General features: G+C 42.6%; 1 pseudogene; it reads left to right on the top strand.

Annotated features, from left to right (window-relative positions):
• Nucleotides 1-12,680, top strand: part of LOC105990041 — a 14,040-nt pseudogene extending 1,360 nt beyond the window's left edge.
• Nucleotides 12,681-12,837: the final 157 nt, after the last annotated feature.

The raw sequence follows: 12,837 nt of genomic DNA, 5'->3' as shown, positions 1-12,837 counted from the left end.
TCAAGGCTAGCGCTCTACCACTTGAGTCACAGCACCACTTCTGGCTTTTTTCTTTTTTGCTTATGTGGTGCTGAGGAATCGAACCCAGGGCCTCATGCATGCAAGCCAAGTGCTATACCACTGAGCCAACTTCCCAGCCCCATATTAAATTTATTAGAGTATTAGCAACACTCTGATGCTCTTGAGATTATAGTAATAGAATCTGTATAATCCATAAACTTTATAAAATATTTAGATAAAATTATGATTAGTAGAAGTAGCACCTCTCATTTGCTAATGATTATCCAGTTTTTTTCCAATATTTTTTTTTGGAGGGGCCATTCATGGGGCCTGAACGCTGGGCCTGGGTGATGTGTCTCAGTTCTTCAGCTCAAGGCTAGGGCTCTAACCTCTTGGGTCACAGTGCCACTTCTGGATTTTTCTGTTTATATGGTGCTGAGGAATTGAACCCAGGGCCTCATTCATCAAGGCAAGCACTGTATTAGTGAGCCACATTCCCAACCCAATTTTCTCAGTTTAATACTCATATCTTTTTGGTGCCTTTTTTAATGATGATAACTTGACCTAAGACCCTAGTGAATATTGTTCTTTCCTTCTTTTTCTCTGTGTTCTTTCTTCCTTTCTTCCTTCCTTCCTTCCTTTCTTTCTTTCGTTCGTTCCTTCTTTCTTTCTTTTTTCTCTGTCTCCCCTACCTCCCTCGTTTCCTGCCTCACTTCCTCCCTCCCTCTCTTCCTTCCTTCCTTCCATACTTCCTTCCTGTTTTCCTTTCATTCTTACTCTGTTTCTTCCACTCTCTCTCTCCCTTCCTTTTTCTTTCTTTCTCTCATTCTCTCATTCTTTCGCTCCCTGCCTCCCCCTCCCTCCTTCTCTTCCATCCTCCCTTTCTTCTTTCTTTTCTTGCTTTCTTCCTTTCTTTCTTTTTCCCTCTTTCTTCCTCTATCTCTCCTTCCCACCTTCCCAACTTCCCTCCCTCCGTCCCTCTCTCTCTTTCTTTATTCCTTCCTTCCTTACTTTCTTTTTCTTTATTTCTCTTTCTCGCCCTCCTTCCCTCCCTCTCACTCGCTTTTTCCTTCCTTCCTTCCTTCCTTCTTTCCTTCCTTCCTTCCTTCCTTCCTTCCTGCCTTCCTTCCTTTCTTTTTCTTTATTTCTCTTTCTCTGTTTCTCTTACTCCTTCCCTCTCTCCCTCTCTCTTTTTTCCTTCCTTCCTTTCTTTTTTCTTTCTTTCTGTCTTTTATCTTTCTTCCTTTTCCGCTCATTGCCTCCTTCCTTCCTTCCTTCTTTCCTTCCTTCCTTCCTTTCTTCCATACTTCCTTCCTTCCTTCCCTCCCTCCCTCGCTCCCTCTCTCCCTCCCTACCTCTCTTCCTACCTTCCTTCCTTCCTTCGTTCCTTCCTTCCTTGTTTCATTTTGTTATGGACAGGGTCTCACTATGCAACTCAGGGTGCACTGGAAAATACAGTTCTTCAGCCTCAACCTTACAAGTAGAATTAAAGGTGTGAGCCACTATGTCTGGCTAACACTTGTGTGTGTGTGTGTGTGTGTGTGTGTGTGTGTGTGTGTTGGGAGGGGCAGGTTACTAGAGTTTTCTCTCAGGTGCTTCTGTATGCTTGTCATATGGTTTACTGCTAAACCATAACTCTATTCCTTCCTAAATGTTACTTATTATTGATATAAGGTTTTGATTCTTTTTTATTAATGGTTTTTATTGTGAAATTACTGTACAGAGGGGGTTACCGTTACATGAGCAAGGTAATGAGTACATTTCTTATCAAGCATTGTTGCCTCCTCCTTTGTTTTTCCCTTACCATCCCTTCCCTCCCATCTCCAAAACTACACTCCCGCCGCAGTCCCCTATCCCACCCCCTTCCTAAATTGTACAGTTCGTTTTTCAACATAGTGTCTTGTACATCTCATTGTTACAATGGGTCAACCAGTATCTCTATTTAAACATTTTGTTGTTTTCCTTTCCCTCCCCAAATTAGACCAACAGCGAATACAGTGAAAACAGGGGTTATACCATGGGGGAGGAACATACAAAGTAACAAAAAAAATCACATGGTAGGGTGGTGATATGGTAGACTTCCCACAGCAGCTAGGGTGACAGGGTTGTACATTCCCCCTCCCTCCCCCGCACCCTGATTCTTCTGCTGAGGTAGAGTCTCATGGACTTGTCTGCCTGGGCTGGCCTAGTCTGAGATCTAACTTTCCCCTGTAGCTGACAGGCATTTACCATCACACCCACCTATTGCTTTCTTTCTTTTTTTATGGTATTGGGATTTGAACTTGGGGCCTTGCACCTGCTAGACTAGCACTCTACCACCTGACTCATGCCTCTAGCCCTGCTTTTTTTTGCTGGTTGATTTACAGATAGAGTCTAGTGAACTTTTAGCTGATTGTTTTACAGATGGAGTCTAGTGAACTTTTCTGCCTGTGCCTCAAGCCATGATCATCCTAGATCTTAGCATCCTGACTAGCTAGAAATAAGCATAAGCCACTGGCAGTCTGTGCCAGCTCCAGCTCTTGCTTTCTAAGGGATTTTGTGCCCAGGATGGCTACAAACCTCAATCCTCCCAATCTGAGCCTGTCAAGTACCTAGGTTTACAAGGTGGAGGGGGTGGGGTGGGGTAGGGGAGGAGGCATCTGCACACCATACAAGTTGACTTTCTTACTTTTCCTAGGGGTGTCAATGCTGGCTACCACTGTTGGTCTTTATCTTACCCTTTTTGTAAGAACGCAGCATTGCTGATTGTCGTGATGGCTCTCTTTGGGGCTGCGTTTGGCAGTATTGATACAGGTCAGTGGCACCTTTGTTCTATCTAAGAGTGAGTGCTTTCTGTTAGAAAAGTTGAGCTGAGGACGCTAAATTTTGTCTTGTAATAATTAAAAACAACAGAAATTTACTCAGGTGATAATTAAACCTAGAGGGTTAATTATCTACTAGGCTAAAACTTTGTAACCATTATTTGGCTGTGAAAGCACAGACAGAAGCAGACATAGTATTATCACACATAATGTACAGAGTATTTACACAGTATACATTATACAAAATATAAAATGTCCAAAGGCATTTCGATTTAACATGTCAATCTATGTGTATAATGTTTATATATATATATATATATATATGTGTGTGTGTGTGTGTGTGTGTGTGTGTATGCATGTGTGGATAGATGAAGGTCCTGGGGCTTGAACTCAGAACCTGGTATGGTCCCCTAGCTTTTTGCTCAAGGTGAGCACTCTACGACTTGAGCCACAGCTCCACTTCCACGAATTAATTGGAGATAAGTGTCTCACAGGCTGGCTTTGAACCACAATCTTCATATCTCAGGATCCTGAGTAGCTAGGATATCATGAGAATCAAGGATTAAAGGCATGATCCACCTGCACCCAGCTTAGCACAGTGTATCTTGATGAATGTCACCCCTTCCACATGCTCCTCCCTCCTTCCCAGTCCCTCAAGTTACCTGGTTCTGTTTTCTCATATGTATATTGAATATTATGACTGCATTCACCCACTCTTCCTCTCTCTATGCCAGACACACAATCTAAAATCAATCTTCTCTCCCAAGCTTAGAGAAATCCATGTAATTCACTACTTTCCCATGTTTCTATTTTGTTATATTCTTTCTCTAAAGTTTCTGGTCTTCTACAACAGATGTTCTCCATGTGCCATATTGTCCTTGAAAACCTGCTGAATAACACACGTGATGTTGTTTATCATTATTGATTACTATTGCTTATGCCTCCCTTTCCCATGCTAAAGTTACTTGAAGCCAGGTGCTGGTGGCTCCTGCCTTTAATCCTTGATTCTCATGAGGCTGAGTCTCAAAGATCCTCCTTTGAAGCCAACCTGGGCAGAAAAGAACAACAAGTAAAGAGCAAGGCTGAGAGTATGGCTCAAGTGGAAGACTGCCAGCCAAGCAAACAGAGCAAGCAAGTCTGAGACCGTGAATCCAAACCCCAGTCCTGCCCAACAAACAATTAAATATAATATAAATTATCCAGGCTTAATTTGTGTATAATATTTCAGTGATGGAATTATGTGCTTATCTGCAAATATCTGATTACAAAGCAGACAGGCAAAACCTTGATGCTCTTGCATTTCAGCTTGCACATGCTCAGAGTAGGTGCAGCTCTTGCTTTCTGTAATAAGAACACAGGGATCCTGAGGTGTGCAGGTCCTGAATGGGCGTCTTGCTTCTATTTTACACATCAGTAAATTTTCCTCATTTGGAACTGACTACCAATTTCAAGTATGTAATGGTCTAGTAATTTGGCCACTTGATAAAATTTTTACCTAGTTTATATCCATACTTAAACAAATATGAATACCAAATTTCTCTGTCGTGTGTAATTAGCAAGTTTTGTAGTAAGCCTTTGGTCTGGCACTAGGATGTAAACGGTGACCATGGATGAATAAGAGATGTTAAGCCACTTTGTTTTCTGCTCCTGAATCTCACAGAATTGATACAGGGCCAATGGGTGATGACTAAGGACTGACCAGAGCTACTGACACCGACTGATTTCTCTAACAATAATGACTGTGTTTTTTTCCCTGTGTTTCATTGGTAGGTGTGAATGTCGTCATCTTGGCTCTTTGGAGGGACAAGGGCCGCCCCCACATGCAGGCCTTACACTTCAGTTTTGCCCTGGGTGCCTTCCTGGCTCCCCTGCTGGCTAAACTGGCACTGGGCCCCACAGTGTCTGCTGACAACCACACAGAAACCGACTTTCTCCCTGCAGCCCTCAATGCCTCTTCTGAAGCCGCCTCAGACCCTCTACTCGCAGCTCCCCATGACATGAACTTACTGTGGGCTTATGCTTCCTTAGGCACTTATATTCTTGTAGTTTCTCTCCTTTTCTTTGCTCTGTTCTGCATGTAAAGGTCAAGGCAGGGAAAATCAACAGTATCTGCTCAGCAATCTCGAAGAGCTCAATACCATAAGGCCCTTTTCTGTCTGCTTTTTCTGTTCTTCTTCTTCTACGTTGGGGTTCAGGTGACATACAATTCTTACCTTTTCTCCTTTGCCACCACCCATGTTGGCATGGAGGAGAGAGAGGCAGCTGGCTTGAACTCCATCTTCTGGGGAGACTTCGCAGCCTGCAGGGGCCTCGCAATCCTCTTTGCTGCGTGTTTACGCCCTGCCACTATGATTGTGTTGAGCAACATTGGCAGCCTGGCCTCCTCTTTGTGTCTGGTGCTTTTTGACAGGAGCCCCCTTTGTCTCTGGATAGCAACCTCGGTGTATGGGGCCTCCATAGCCACCACCTTTCCCAGTGGTGTTTCTTGGATTGAACAGTACACCACCATCAGTGGCAAATCCACTGCATTTTTTCCTGCAGTAACTGGAATTCTTCAGGGGCAATTCCCAGATTCATCCGTACTCATGTACACCTGTTTGGGGTCAGTGATCTTCACGGCTATTTTTTTTCCTGTAATGTACAAATGAGCCACCTTGCCTCTAGGTCACCAGTAAAAAGGACACAAAAAGAGTGAGCGGAATAGAGCTCAAATCTTGAGTGAAGAAGAGAATGGAGGAGAATGATGCAAAAATAGTTTTGAAGTGGGTGAGATGAATAATTCAACGGGATCCTTTGTACTGAAAACCATTAATTAAAAATCTGTTGGATCCCGTAGCCAGACTTTTCAACTAATTGCTGTCCAATGCATTGCTATTTAAATACTGCTCAGTTAGTATCTGTGAATCCCTTAAGAAGCCCCTAGCCAGAAGCCAGGACAAAAGGAACTGATGTGTAGAGCGGGCAGAATGCTTAGTGAATACCTTGACTAATTGTCACTCCTGAACAAATCAATCAGAATTTAGAAGATTTTCAGCATGCTTTCACATTTCAATTCTAGATCTATTTACATTAAATGGTAAAACGTTTTGAAGTGTTCAATAATTCCTAGTCTTTCATAACTACCAGGTTTGATAAAGATCATCTCATGAGATTTGTGTATGGAAAGAGGGTAAGTAGGTGATATTTATGATCTCTTCTATTTAGAATCTGCTAAACAGTCATGTGTTTTTGAGAAGTTGCATAGTATCCTAATAGAGTAAAACCAAGCAAAACCCTCTAAACAAACAAACCTATATAAGTTGAATGTATTAGCTAAGCCATAGACATCAACATTCTCCCTGGGAAGCTGGAGAGAGTCATTTCATTAAAGAGCACCCGTGGTATGGAGAGATAAGTTCATTATGTGTCATTTTAGAAAAAGAATGATAATGACTGACTTGACTTCTATGAAGGAAACAGCAAGGTCAGGACACCTAGCTTCAAGAATGACTTTGTGTTCTGAGGCATTTCATGTAGGCCTTTCCTGTGTCCTGATCTGTGAGTCTTGGTATTAAAATGAGATAGTTTCCAAATCAAAAGATCCTTTGATTTCTAAAGTTAGTGTTAAGTATTTCTTAGAAATTACTATAAATTTCAGCCCATCTTTCCTTTTGAATGAGAAGTAAAATAAGAGTAATAAATAGCCTTAAAATGTGTTACTAATTTGGTGCCAATGGCTGGCACATGCATAGACTCCTGGCTATTCAGGCTGCTGAGATTTGAGGATCACAGTTTGAAGCTAGTCTGGACAATAAAGTCCATGTGACTCTTACCTCCAATTAATCACCGAAAATCCAGTAGTTGGGCTGTAACTCAAGGGGTAGAAAGTGCTATTCTTGAGGAAAAAAGCTCAGGGATAGTGCCCAGGCCCTGAATTCAAGCCCCAGAACTGGCAAACTCAATAAATAAAATGATTGTGCTACTGTCCCAACTACACAGAAGACAGAGATTGCAGTTTGAGACCTCCTGAGCAAAGTACTTAGACCTTGTCTCAAAACATAAGGAGAACCGAACACGGGTGGCTCATGCCTGTAATCCTAGCTACGCAGGAGTCTGTGATGTGAAGATCACGGTTCAAAGTCAGCATGAGCAAGAAAGTCCATGAAACTCTTAGCTGCAAAAAACTATGAAAAAACCGGAAATGGCACTGTAGCTCAAGAGGGCTAGCCTTGAGCTGAAGGGCTGAGGGACAGTGCTCAGGCCCCCTGTTGAATCCCATGACTGACAAAACAAACACAACAAACAAAACAAAAATAAAGTGTTTGCAATATTTTATGATTTTGATCCCAGCTATTTAGAATCCACAGGTAGTCTGACGCTGGCTCCCAGGAAAAACAGTAATGCTTTATCTGAAGAAGGAAGAATCCAACGGAAGCTGAAAGGGTTGGAGATATCACTTATAGAGGTACAGGTATAGCTTATAGTGGTAGAAAACTTGCTTAGCAAGTACAAGGTCCTGAATTCAAGTCCCCATACAAAAAGGAAAGAATGAGCCAGTAATTTCATATGCAAATTTAAATATACTTAATGTTTAATAGTTTATAGAGAATTCTTGCCAGAGCCTGCCGGCAAGGAAAGGGAATCCTGAACTGTGGGGGGGGAGGATGCGGAAAAATAAAGACATAAGACAAAGGATGGGGTCGGGAGGTCTGCAGCTCAAGACTGCAGCACCGTTTATTTGTAACTTTCTTTATTATATACTATTAGAAGTCAAGAGGTAACATAAGGTTACCATAGTGCAGAAAAACAAGGAAAATTTTAATAAAAACAAGGTGCAGTAAAAACAAGTCAACTGGTAGAAAGTAAAATAAACTCTGCAGACATAGCAAAGCACCAGGTGTTTTTTATGAAAGCCAGTTCCTTGTACGTGCCTTCAAGTGAGCACAAGGGTCAAGATGACCTTGGAGCTTTACTGTCAGCTCCCAACAAATACTGAATTTCATTGATACAGAGGCATTTTCTCTACACTTTTAATATTTCTGAAATCAGAACTATCTGAAAATGAACATTGAAGCTTGTAACCAAGTAATTCCACAGCTTTTATCTCATACAAACACATGTAGTGTAATGTAGGTTTTTATTTCTTATTTTCATTAGCTTTAAGTAGTTGCACAAAGGGGTTTCAAATTTATTCAGGGAAATACAATAATTTACCCAAATTTGGGGATTGTAGTATCTTTTTCAAATTTTTAAAAGTAAATGTCCCCCCACATTGCTGATTATTGAATCTTTGGACTTGCCTATACTAGCTAGTGCTTCCCCACTGAGCTAAGAGGAAAGGATATTTTTATTGTCAGTTTTCCCTCTTGATGCTGTGATGGGTCTTTGAGACACAGTTCTGATGGCAGAGGCTAGTTGAAGGTTACTACAGTACTGGCAGCATCGCTGTCAGCCAACCCAACTGGGGTTCTCTACCTGAGGTTTGTCTGGGTCTTGATACTGGATTTGGCGTTTTCTGAATAGTTTTCCTGAGATAAGAGACTCACAGATTTGCCTGCCTAGGCCGTCTTCAAACTTTGTCCTCAGATCTCAGCATCCTGAATAGTTAAGGTTACATGTGTGAGCCACCACTGGTTTTGAATGGTGATGACATCCTGCAGGGATGGGTCAGATGATAAGTTGAGTGAAATTAGTTAAAGAGACACCATCTTTCCCAGGGATTGGAATAGATGGCCCAGCCATCATCCAGGGCTCCTGCTCCCTAAGTGTGAAATACTTGGGACCCCAAAGTAGAGGTGAGAAGGTGGCTTGGTGGCCTCGAAGTCAGGGATGGGAAAGAACTTCATATGAAAATAGACAAACTGATGTGTCCATCCTTGGATAAATAAGTAGAACTGATGACAGATTTTGTTCACTTCTTCCTAAGTTTTGCACTGTATTACATTTAATATATAATCATAAATTAATATAGTTGCTTTCTCTCATTGCATGTACATAAATTGCCTTTTGAAAACAAGTTGATTTGTTTTGTCTTCAGTGAAACACAGACCCTTTATTGACCTCTGACCATTTACCTTCTATGACCACTACAACATTGTTTAGGTTAACAATGAGCAACTTTGTAGAAGGCTGATGAAGATATTACAAGCCTCTTGTTCTTTTTGGAAATCTACACTGGATTTCAAAATCCAAAGTATAAATTGCTATTGTGTATGCATCACCAACACCCAAGATAATCCACTTAAAGAGAAAAGGTTTGTGTTTCTACTCATAGTTTTAGAGGTTCTAGCCCTGATTGCTTAGCTCTGTTGTTTTCAGGCCTGTAGCAAGGCAGCAACTCATGACAGGAGCATCTGGCATTGGAAAACTTCTCAACTCAAGCTCAGAGCACAAGAGAATGAGAAAGGGACCATGGCACCAAAATCACTTTAAAGAGCAAACAACTAGTGACCTAATCATGTCTCTTGAAGTCCCACCTCTTTATGACTCCTCCACTTGTAGGAACCAAGCCTTAACATAGGAGCCTTTGGAAGACATTCAAAACCCCAACCATGATATAATGTCTGGTCCTGAAGAGCTCATTTCCATTTCCCTTTCTTTGAGCCCTGCTTGAGCCTCCAAAATGCATTATTTCAGTGTAATCTCCATGATTCTTCCCAGTACTGACTAATATAATATTGTGCAGAGCCCAAGTGCAAAGTCTCCATGGAGACTCAAGAAAACTCTTAGTTGTGATTCCCTCTAAAAACAAAAAAGGAAGGTAGATACCTGCCAGATACAATGGGGGTAAGCATCTCCTCCAACAGGGAGGAGTTGGAAATAGAAGGAAAGATCAAAAGACTCAGCATAGAGCTTTCCTCTGACCCAGCAATACCATTCCTGGGCATTTATCCAATAGACCACAAACAAGACCACACCACAGCTACCAGCACAACCAGGTTCATTGCAGCATTGTTTACTGAATCCAAGATATAGAATCCCAGATGCCTCTCAGTGTGTGAATGGGTCAAGAATGTTTAGCAAATATATGCATTGGAATTCTATGCTTCCTTCAGAAACTATGATATTGCCCCTTGAGTGAGGAGATGGACAGACTTGCGAAATTGTTTATTAAGTGAAATTAGCTAGACCCAAAGAGACAAAGGTTTTCCCTCATTCGTAGTAATTAAAATGTGCCTATAAATCTATAAGTCAACACAATGGATGGTGAAAGACCAAGAAATACACTTAATCAGGACTCTAAACATTCTCCCAGTGGGACCAAAGGAGGAGAGGATCACAGAGGCTCATGTGTATATCAGAAAAGCTATGTGTATATGACCATGTAAAATGATATTTATGAAATGAACTCCAAGAAGTGGAAATGAGGCTTTTTATTATTTTACTTTTTGTGCTTTTCTCCTTTTGTCATCATTTTTGCCTTCTGTACTTGTTGTCTTGTAGGTAAGTGTATCTATTTGGGGGAGGGTAAGGGAGTCACAGAAATGGGAAACAAAGGGTGTCAAATGCAGGAGAGACACACACTAGACACTCTGCTGAAAAGGAACTATACACCTTGTGCAGGAGGGAGGTCAGGAGGGAAAGCTGAGAGAAAATGAGGGAAGAGGTGACACTTCAAACAGAAGTGGAAGGAGCAAATTGGTTCTAAGTCAGAAGAGGAGGCCTCACCGAAGAAAAAGGTATCCCAGAAGAAACAAAAATTTATGGCACTGGAATAAGTTTAGCATAAAATAAATGCAAATAATTGAACATTGCTTATCATTATTTTTTAAAAGAAATGTTCTCATTACCTGACTTTTGTGACTGTAACCCTGCTGTACATCATCTTTACAATAACAAGAAAAAGGAAAAGAAAGAAAAAGGGATCAAGCCAAAATAAGACATAAAGTCAGTAGGGAAAAGATTGGGAGTAGATAGTGGGTTCTCATATCTTGAATAGCCTAGCCCTAGGATTTTGCTGACTTTACTCACTCTCTTTGGCTGGTTCTGTCTATTGTCTGCAGATTCTCTAAGCAGACAGGTCAAGTTTCTGGCATCTTGCTGTGGTCTCCTTTGTGTCTCTGTGTCCAAGATTTGTCCTATAAGGGCCTGCTTGCAGACACTCTGAGCCTGCTGCATGCCATTGGACCTTGCAGGCTTTTATGTGAAATCCGGGTGGAAGCCTCTGAACATCCTACAACTCTTTCACTGTGAATGTCTGCAGAATCAGCATCCTGAGGACAGTGCTGTGTGTGCTGAGCCGTACTGTCCTGGAGCTACACCTGGAACATTTGTACCGTGGCTGCGGCAGCCTCTGAGTGTCTTGGCAGATAGACACCAGGAAACCCAAACACAGGATTCTGGGAGGAACAAATAGTATCAAAGGTTTGATGCTGTCTAAGATTCTAGTTTGTTTTCTCTTCCAATTAAAATATTAAAGAGCAGGAAAGTGCTTAAAGGAGGAGGAGCAGGTGTTTTTGAAAGCAAAACAACAACAACAATAACAACCACAAAGGAGAAGTGAATGAAATGGCAAAATGAACTCCTTGTAAAAGGAAGGATCCTAGAACCCAGAATGCCCAGTCTCTCTGGATGCTATTATATGCAGAGTCCTTTACCTCCTAAGATCTGAGGAGGGCTCCTGTCTGAATGGTCGAGGGTTGGACTTATGCTGCATGAGGCTCCTGCTTGGTCCTTCTATCTCTCAAGCATCTTGCTGAGTTGCCCACCCTTCTGTGAAGGGCTCATGTGTGTGCTGAACCCCCTCTCCCCCATATCTGTCTTGTTGAGTCATCTGCCTCATTTTGGTAGCCATGTTGATGATTTCTCTTGTACCCCATTGTTGGTCCTCCATTTCTAAAATTTCCATTTCTATTAGCTGATTATCTGTGGACTAATAAAGCTGTCCCTTTAATAGTGTTCTCTGACTTTGGTAGCTTGGATGACTATATGGATGAATCTTTGCAGTGCTGGACGTGATCTTGTCATGATGAGGTTGGAAGTGGTGGCTGACTCACCACACAGTCTAGGTCTTTCCCAACCTATCACACCTCTTCTTCTCTCAGCGCATTTATTGTTCCACACAGGTCCATATTGGTGAATGACATTTTCACACTCACTTGCTTTAGGATCACCAACTGCAAGAACCGCTTCATTGTGAGGGCAAGCACACTATGTGTTGTCTTTACAACCTGTAGTTTAAATGAATGTTACTCAAGTCAATATCTCCTGCTCTTGAGAATTAAGGGTCTTGGTCTACATGTGAATAGCTTAGTAGTAGAACATTGCAAAAGTAACACTTCTCATCACTTTCTGCTACAGCCTGCAACTTGCACTACCTCACTAGCGTTTGGAACTCCTTGGAGAAGAGGCCCGAATTTGGTGGTGCTTCTTTTAGGTCGCTTGAGACATCCTTGGTGATATTTGGGTACTTTTTTCATTACATATGGAATTTTATTCGTGTCCATCTAGCCACAGGGAGAGGAGGAAATGCTGAACTACTCCACAAATGCACACTTACTCCTGCTTGCGACTTGGCCCCAGCTGTTTCTGTGCTGCCTGTCAAATCTTGGAATTGGCTGTGGTGAGCATGGGCTGCATGCAGAGACCCTTGGTCCATCCCAGCACGGTGGAGAGTCCGCAGAGGGAGCTGCGCCCAGGAGGCCTCTGGTGACGCTGAGAGGTGCAGGCGGAGTTCTGGCAGGGTCCCATTGCATGGGCCTAGAGACCCCAGACCATGGGGCAGAGGGTGTCAGCCCAGAGGATGCAGCTGTTCAGAGGCTGCATTTACAGGATCCTCGACCAGGAGGCGCCATGGGCAGGTGTCTGCAGGCTCCCCTGGCAGACATGCTGCAGTGGGAAGCGACTCTCTGTCTCCCAGGCAACCGAGTTTCCTCACCAGTGGAGACAGGTCCTGGATGAGGAAATCCCAACCACCATCTGCAGGAGCGGTGCTAAGTGGAGCAGCTTGTGTCTCCAGCCTGCAAGACGTGCGCAGTCCAAAGTCTCAACTCCTGGGCCCTGACCTTGGACCGTCCATGGGGGGAGGTGGCACCCAGAGGCCTCTGCGGCTGGAGGG

Source organism: Dipodomys ordii, unplaced genomic scaffold (assembly GCF_000151885.1).
Source record: "Dipodomys ordii isolate 6190 unplaced genomic scaffold, Dord_2.0 Scaffold62, whole genome shotgun sequence".
Classification (NCBI taxonomy): Eukaryota; Metazoa; Chordata; class Mammalia; order Rodentia; family Heteromyidae; genus Dipodomys; species Dipodomys ordii.
Note: the sequence above shows the minus strand (reverse complement) of the source record. Positions and strands in the feature narration are given on the sequence as shown.